The sequence below is a fragment of the Triticum aestivum genome, chromosome 3A (genome assembly GCF_018294505.1).
Source record: "Triticum aestivum cultivar Chinese Spring chromosome 3A, IWGSC CS RefSeq v2.1, whole genome shotgun sequence".
Taxonomy (NCBI): Eukaryota; Viridiplantae; Streptophyta; class Magnoliopsida; order Poales; family Poaceae; genus Triticum; species Triticum aestivum.
This window is the reverse complement of record NC_057800.1, coordinates 53,119,896-53,129,530: the sequence shown is the minus strand read 5'-3', so window position 1 is coordinate 53,129,530 and position 9,635 is coordinate 53,119,896. Positions and strand designations below refer to the sequence as shown.

At 38.2% G+C, this 9,635-nt stretch overlaps 1 pseudogene; it reads right to left on the bottom strand.

The window, feature by feature from the left end:
- Positions 1 to 3,240: 3,240 nt before the first annotated feature.
- Positions 3,241 to 9,207, bottom strand: LOC123057847 (tau-cadinol synthase-like; annotated as a pseudogene).
- Positions 9,208 to 9,635: the final 428 nt, after the last annotated feature.

The following is a 9,635-nucleotide window of genomic DNA, read 5'->3' as shown; positions in this document are numbered from 1 at the left end:
TCCCTAGTATCCACTATGTTCTGAGATTGATGTTGCTATGACTTTTCTATGCTTAATGCTTGTCACTAAGGCCCGAGTGCCATGATTTCAGATCTGAACCTATTATGTTTTGATCAATATATGAGAGTTCTTGATCATATCTTGCAAGTCTATAGTCACCTATTATGTGTTATGATACGTTAACCCCGAAGTGACAATAATCGGGATACTTACCGGTGGTGACTGTAGTTTGAGGAGTTCATGTATTCACTATGTGTTAATGCTTTGTTCCGGTACTCTATTAAAAGGAGGCCTTAATATCCCTTAGTTATCCGCTAGGGTCCCGCTGCCACGGGAGGGTAGGACAAAAGATGTCATGCAAGTTCTTTTCCATAAGCACATATGACTATATTCGGAATACATGCCTACATTACATTTATGAACTGGAGATGGTTCTGTGTCACCCTAGGTTATGACTGTTACATGATGAACCGCATCCGGCATAATTCTCTATCATTGATCCATTGCCTACGAGCTTTCCATATATTGTTCTCCGCTTATTTACTTTTCTATTGCTATTGTTATCATCACTACAAAATACAAAAAATATTACTTTTGCTATCGTTACCTTTTACCACCGTTACCACTACTATCATATTACTTTGCTACTAAACACTTTGCTGCAGATATTAAGTTTTCAGGTGTGGTTGAATTGACAACTCAGCTGCTAATACTTGAGAATATTCTTTGGCTCCCCTTGTGTCGAATCAATAAATTTGGGCTGAATACTCTACCCTCAAAAACGGTTGCGATCCCCTATACTTGTGGGTTATCATCGACCTCCTGTAGCTTGATCATCACATCTAGTAAGTCATCATTACCTCTACCACAAGTGTCGTGAGTAGCAACTGGCGCCACCTTGTGCTCAATGAGGATGTTTCCCACGATGCGCTCAATGTGACCGTTGCTTCCCTTTTTGTGGCCCTCACCATTGATGACCCACCACAACATCTGAGACGACAAGAAGAGGCCAACAAGGCAGAAGCCTCCTTGTAGGCCAGTGATTAGGTCGGCCTCGCAAAATTACTCCTCCTGGCAAGTACACTTGACACAGGAAAACTATCACATCAAGATATCATTGTTGAGCGTCGCCACCTTCTAGCTGACATTGGCGATGGCAGATGCCAATTGCTCACCCCTAATGCCTTCCATGGGCTTTAGCTTTTCGATAGTGAAGATATCCTAGATGTAGACCTTTCACATCCGGCGGCAATGATTATCACAAGAGGTTCAACAATGTCATTCCCGCCCAAGCCGACCATATCCTCACGAGTGTTGGGGCCAGAACTTTAAGATGGAGGGTTCAAACATGTCATGTAATGCTAGGAGGGGGCCAAATGATCTGAATCAAACAAATTTTCTGGCACATATGGAGGACTAGGAAGCAGGTATACGTGTATTTGTGAGAGCCTAGGAGGAGCCACGGCCCTTGCCAGACCCCCTATTTATGTTGCTGGTCCTGGTTAGTACATAACATGGTTGCCCGGTCGGTTCTAGTACACAACTCTAAGTCGGTTATACCATGGAGATAGTACTCGTATATTATCCAACTCAATTATATGAAATTGGCTAGAACAGTTTGGCCTCAGTTGGTTTGTAAAACCTCGAATAACATAATCCTTGAAATGTGTAGAAACCCAGCCAAACATAATCAGACCGTAGTTGGCTACATAAAGAAAACTGTCTCCGATATGTAATGGGCGAGCATTCGCTCATCTTGCCGTGACCCAATCACAGCATGCAAAGTCTAATGGGTGGTTGTATGCATGCATATGATGATGTAAGCAAAGTATAACATTCTTTAAAACAAAAATGTTTTCTAGGTTAAATCATATGTCCAATTTACAATCTGTTTTCACTGCTGGTTTTGTATCATTGGGTGACTCTCAGCTATATCCCACTCGAATATATTCTGACAAAAAACTGACCCTAAAGTTGCCACCCCATGATAAATGAAGTTGCCATTGGAAAATTTTGCTACCATATTGGAAAATTGACTTTGTACCAACTTTAATATAAACACAATGGCTACTTCATTAATTACTAGGTGGCTAGTTTTAAGATGCATTTGTTGCCACCCCAAGATAAGGAAAGTTACCTTATATTTGTGTCTAAGTTGTCACCGTGTTTGTATCAAAGATGCCACGTGGCAACTTTAATACCAACACCCTGACTGTGGCAACTTTAATACCAACACCATGAAAACTTGTTAAGATGATTTTTTCCATCTAAACTACACATGGGATCTAGTATCCAATCTCTTGTCGAGACGAAACCAACAATGAAGACAAAATGCAAATCATATATGTGGTTTGAGGGTTAACACATTTTCAAGTTTAAAAATCAACATTTATTGTTGTTGTTACATGTAATATGCATGCCTGCATGTCGTCGCGTAAACACTCCTATCATGTGAATGTCCCGCATTATTAACATCACAGTTCTATTCCTTGGGGTGCTCCTATACATAACCGACTAGGATAATAATACACAATCATGGTTGGCTCCGGCATATATTCCTATCAGGTTCACGTGCAAAAGTGGTTATATAATAAAATAATTTAAAATTTTAGTTTCACTTATGGTTTGCAGCTAACCCTACAAACCAAATTCAGAAGAGTTTCATTGCAAATTGGTCATCACCAAATCTCACATGGACATTACATTAAATTTACCCAGGTCTCACATTCAGGTCACATTCACTCCAAGACAAATATCACAACACACGACGACCACCATATAATAACTTTAAATTTCAACATGTCAAGGTCTGAAATATGCCCGTATTTTTTTGGAATATGACAGTTCTTCTGGTTGCAAATGAGAATATGACGATATTTGAACATATGTGACAATTTTCTCATGTGCATCATGGGAAAAACATTTATTTTATATAGATAACACAGATGGAGCAGGCTCATGCATCTAAACACATGACTCACTGGGGAAAGTAAGGTTTGAATTTGCATAAGAAAACTAAGAAAAAATATGTGGAAGAATTAAACAGCCAATAGTTGCGTACTACTCCCTCTGTTCCTAAATATTTGTGTTTTTAGGGATTTCAAATGGACTACCATATACGAATGTATATAGACATATTTTAGAGTGTAGATTCGTTCATTTTGCTTCGTATGTAGTCATTTGTTGAAATCTCTAGAAAGACAAATATTTAGGAACGGAGAAAGTATAATGGTCTTAAGGCTAGATGGGCTTGAGGAATAGGCTCTCGACAGTCTCCTGAAGATGTGTACTTGTTGTGTACACGTCGTTCCTATTATCATAGAACAATGACGAGCTGCGTGCTAAATCAATAATTGGTTGCAAGGCTGGGAGAAGCGCATGATTTTCAAAGCGAGCTTTGTTCAAAATCTTCCATTCCTCTTCTATTAGTTCATCGATCCTTGCAATGGCCACCTTGTCTGTGACTCCATGCTCATGGATGTAACACTCCACGGAGCTTGCTGCATCACCCTTGCACTTCCGACGCTGTATACGGCATTGTTAATATACATAAAGCGACATGAAGTGTTTACATATTATTATTATAATTAATCTTCAAATAATATATAAATTTATACCTTAAATGCAGCAATGTCGTTCATGAAACGTACAATTTTTCCACCTGCTATAACAACGTCGGGTACGCCAGCTGCCCAATCGAGTGACTGCTTCATTATTTTTCTATCCACGCCTGCCATCACACTCAACGATAGTGTTGGTCCGCCTACCGTTAGGCTAGTCAAATTTACTTGATCTTCAAATTTTGGCCAGTGATTATTGTGTGACCTTTCGGCTTCTTGTAGATAACCGCTGACGTGATTTTGAAACTGTATTCATGGGTGCATGCAAAAGATAAGCGAAATAACTTAATCAAAAGGGCTAAAGCATAATCATGAATATATTTTCTTAATTTCAAATTTTCTAACATAGAAAGGGCATGTATGTATTACCGCTTTTCTAAGGTAGGAAACATTGTAGTCGACGTTGGCTGGCACTTCATCCTCAATATTCTTAAATGTTATCAGCAACTCCATATACAACCTCTTGAGGTACTCTGGCAGAATATCAACGGCACTTTCATCCCATCTATAGGACCAATTGTGTGTGGCACAAAAGAAAATAGTGAGACACTTCTATTAGCTTGTTTGTGCTCATAATTGTTTCTAGATGAAGACCTACTGATGGCAGATCCAGATAAAAGATCAACATCTCACTACAAGATTCTATCTCACGATTTACAAAATAAGGAAATTAGGGTTGATGGAAGAATATGCGCAAGAATCTGGCTTCATATGAGCTAACCAGAACTTTATTCTCTCTGTCGTATAACGGCTAGAGAACGCGTGAGTCAACCTGATTTGTACTGAACCCTAGATGCATATATAAAGGAGTTGTAGGCTAAGGCATAAAAGGAATATGCAAATCACAATCCAACTCACTCAGAAGCAACTATGAGCAATTTGGAAGATTGGTTCAAAGTACTCTAGATCGCCAACCATGCCGAGAACTAGAGATCGATGGGATCTTGACCCACTAGTTTATAAGTTCCTTTAGCCACCAAATACTCGTGTAATATATTTTGAGATAGTGAGAAACCGACAGCGAGGGGAGTAGGATTATTACCCACCACGGGGGCCTGAACTTGGGAAATTTTTTTGCCTTGGTCTTAACCATTGTTGCGAGATATTTTGATGTGATCCTTGTGTTGCCCCACCTCCATGGCATGACCTCCCAACTATGTGCACTGGCAAACCAATCGCACATGGTTCAAAAAATACACATTTGTGCAACTGCATAGCTACATTTTGTCTTAGCGGGTATGTGGGTGATGTTGTAACGATACCACATGGTTGAAGGTAACAACCCATAACATCCTTCCCTTAATGATGCATCAAATACTAGCCAACTTCAGATACCTAGAGTACTACCTACTTTCAATGATAGCTTCTCATCTCCACATATGTGTGTCCTCAGAACCGACACATCCAGGTTACCAGTTAGTGGTAGTGGATGACCGCGAGGAGCTCAGTGACCTCATGCTTGCTATAGTTGTGCGACATAGACATATCTATGACGGGTGGTCCTTGACAGAGAAGAAATGTGTCTTCCATCCTCTAGCAACGAACCCTTGTACGTTGACGATGTAGTTGTTCCCCACCTCCCAAAAAATGCCACTTCACCTTGACTCTATGGTGGCAGCTCCTTCATCTACTAGAAACATTGTTAGATCCATGCTAACAATGGTGTATCTGTGGCGGATGTATCTTGAACTCGTCTAATTAACGACAATGGCGGGGTGTTGGCCCTACTGAGGTGACACCAGTCATCATTGTTGCTATTTTTTATTGCTAAATTCCATATTGCATACATTTCTAAATTTAGGTCATGTGCTTATAATGTTGCATTGGAGACAAATCAGTTCCCTGTGTAGTGCATTAGACCATCTCATCAGTCAATTTTCACCATGTGTGATTTCCTTTTACATTATCTCCTACTAACTCCTAGAGGCATATAAGGTATATCCTATTCTTTGCGGTGTGTCATCTTGGAACCCTTCATATCAAATATTTGTTCATGTCTTATCCAAGATATTGTATCTATACACAATCTAGCACATCCAATTTAATTTTTTTAGTCATTATGACTGACATAATTTCAATAAAAGTTGGTTCACTATACTAAATAATTGGCCCATGCATAAATATTTGAGCTTGCAAATGGCTAATAGGAAACAACTATTAGTGTTTCATAGGTAAAGATAAATCTGATTAGTAAGAAATATAATGTCCACCACTCCACCTTTGTATGGCTTCATGTAACTTCCGACAATCATCTATGGTAGCATGAATATCATATGTGTCATCCACAGTCGTAATAAGTACAATCATCATTGCGATAATACGTCTTGGTAGTTTGAAACCTCTCTGATAATATACCACATAGGCCCAAGTGTAGCTCTCCACCACGCGACAACGAATATAACTTAGTCCAATATTTCAAGAAAATTTGTTCCACCACCTACACATTAGAATAATTAGATTTATTTCAATAATACATTTGATTGATTTAGAAAACATTGGCCCTTCTCCATGTCAGAAAAAATGGATCACACCATAAATATCAGGGGTTCCATGAGATCATGAACATAATTAGGAATAAATATATAAAAACATGCTATGTAGGATATCACTTTTAAATTCTACACATAGAAAGTATTCCATGAAAACAACAAATAAAAGTGTAAATTATATCTAAGTTAGGTTCAACATAGCTAGGAATATTTCTCTCTTAGACCACATCAAGTAAAATAGGATGAACAATAGGCATGCACTAGATCGTTATCCATAAGTACCCAAATCTATGGTAATGTGTAGGAAATTATTAGGCCATCAATATTGCCACAAAAATGATAGTAGGAGATAATTTTATCCAACTTAAACTTTTCATTAGTCTTTTGAGCTGTTGATGTAGGTTTTTTGGATGGCTAGTATCAGAAGTATGCTACAAGCTCATTCTCATATGAGTAAGGATAGCATGTTGAAAGCACATTTGGCTAGCTTACATAAACTGTAAAACATGGAGAAATACCACCTTGAATGTTGTTGGCCCGAAAGAAAAACTATAAATTATTGTACCTTTTGTACTACTTCAATCTAAGAAAGTAAAAATATATGATTTTCAAATAAGGAAATAACATGTATTTTTTAATGAAATCACAAGAAAATATACAAGATTATATTAGAGGTAAATAAATTTCAAGATAATAATTAAAATTTAGGGCCCATTAAATATGTGAAATTGTGAAATCGTATAAAAAATAGATGGCTCAACTTTGATGTGTAATAATCAACAAATCTTTTGTTGGTAATGATTTACACTATGTATGATTTACATTATTATTATTATTATTATTATTATTATTATTATTATTATTATTATTATTATTATTATTATTATTATTATTATTATACCATCATCATCATCTCAATTTATCATGATTCAAAAGAGAAATAAGAGTTTAACTTACTCAGTAATCGCTTTGAGCTCCTTCAAGTGGACATGTTGTAAAAGGTTAAAATCTAGTTTTGCGAGCTCCAATAGAACTGGATTATATCCTTCCTCTTCTTTGTACTCAGAGATATAATGCAGTGTCTCTATCCTCTTACAAGCCCGTGGCAGTGGTATGTGAAGGGCCCGTTTGACTTGATTAGCTAGTGGGGTCTTCAGATCACTACCCCTCATTGATCTAAGATGACGCCTCGCAAAAGTTATGGCTTCTTCGAGTGTTGGCTCACCATGAACATGAAGATGAGTTGCATTATACAAACTTAATAGCCCCTTTGGATCATTTGATATGTCCTTACTGAAGCCCCCATCTTGGGCCTTGAATTTATTGAAAACATCTGCATCCACAAATTGTTGTCTTTGTCAGGAATCTAATGTCGTCCTTGTCAAGCTAGTTTGAGATACAGATAATGTAACTCGAAGGCATGCATACTAAGAAAATCAGCAATTAATCAAAGCTTCAAAATTCAATCAGCTGGCCAATTGTTAATCTACATCCTCTAAATGTCATGGGCGTCATCCAATGCTATGATAAATAGATACAGTTAGATACCTGGAGAAACCCAATGGCCATGCTCCCTAAGCAAGCGAAACCCTAGAGCAACTTCACTGAGGCTTGAGCTACTAAAAAATTCACTCTCCAAGATCTGGCTTAGAATAGTGTCGATCTTCTCTTTAAAGTGGTAATCTATTCCAAGATGTTGGAGTGTATCCAGTAAGCAAATTTGCGTTGCTATATTGTTACAAGACTTAAACATCATGCATACATGTTCCTTCAGTTCATTAGCTCTCACCAACATCCATTCCTCAGACTTCTGCAATTGATTGCTTAAGTTAACAAAAAAATGGATGCAATACATAGATCCATAATCAAGTTATCCAGTTTGTATCCAAATAGTGGTGGATATTTCCCACCAAAACTGCATAAATGTACTCATGTTACAAATGAATAAGACTCATAGCCATTTTTGTTTGATCACCATATGGTGTTAATGTGAGAATAATAGAAGCATGTAAATAAAATGTTTTTCTTTCTGTTATAAGAATACGAATTGTGTAATATTTTTGCAAAAACACAAGGGAAATATTTGTATGTCACTATGCACACACGATTATGGGAGTAATATTGCTAATGTTGTTATTTTGCACTAGCTATCATTTTCCTCCGGAGTAGCCCCTAAATAAATTTAGCTAGTGACATCATGTCCCGATTGATTCTTAACAAAGGTGAGCCACGTTATCAGTATGATGTTTTTTTCTTACCTTTTCACACTAGCCTTTTTTCCTCAAAAAACGGAGCACTTTTATCATATTCTTGGGGCACATCAATTTTTTTTGTTATGGGACAAGGTATCATCTAGTTATTGCGAAAGCAAGTACATTCTAATAATGTATAAATGTTGTTGTTTTGAAGAAAAAAAAGTTTTTTGGCACATGGTGTGTCATGTTCCTAGGATTAACCAAAATTAATAATACGAAACGGAGCCAAAGTTCCAATTTGATTGGTAAGATGCCAGTGGGTATACTCCGTTTATTTCACAGTACAGTGCATATTAGATTTATTTTAAGTCAAAGTCTGGTGAAGTTTCAGCATGTATGCATTCAAAAAAATCAAAATAAATACAATATGAAAATATACTGAATGATAATTCTAATGATATTTATTTGGTATTATGGATGTTGCCTTTATTTATAAACTTAGTCAAACTTCACAATATTTAACTTCGAAAAAAATAATATATGCATTGTATTTTGAAATGGAGGGGGTTTGATTTAATAGCCTTGCTAGCTTGGTTTTCAACTTTTGATGTATACCTGCAGTGGTTCTGGCTCATATCCAGTAAAGAAGTCGCTCCACGGTGAGGGTTCAAAGCCGGACTGCTTTTCAGGAACGGCGGCAGCAGCCAGTGGCGAGGCCACAGACCGACGACCCTGTACAGCTGACCGGGCTCCGCCGCCGAAGCCTCCGTCAATTTTCATACAGCACGATTGTTTAGCCATTAGTTTTCTTGGGCTTTTGGTCGCTAAGACAAAAGTTGCCTGACCTTGCCCAGACTTCATGCACACTCTGGCGCCGCCACTGGCAGCAACGGCGGATGCCATGAGAGCTTACGAGTGTCGCGCGTTGTTCTTCTTCAGGAAAAAGCTAGCGAGCTCGCTATAGTTAGCTTTGGGGAGGTACGAGAATGCATGCGTATGAGAGGCCTTTATACCAAAGGCCAGCCCCAGCCCGGGTCATTGGAATATTCATGCATAGCCGCCACCATGCATGCATCTTCTATTCTTCTAATAATTAGCAGCCGGAGTGCCGCCACTATGTATAGCCGCCACATTGTCAGGGTCACCTAAGCAAGTGCAGAGTTGGTCAAAACCCGGTGCTAAGTCGAGTGCTAACACAAAATTCGTTGGAGTCGACTATTCAACAAGCACCGGTTCTAGAGTAGCGTTGACTCCTATATATACCTGCATAGATGCGCCAATCGCCCGCGATAGCTTAGAAGCAGCTTAAGATGAGAATCTCACAGTTGGAA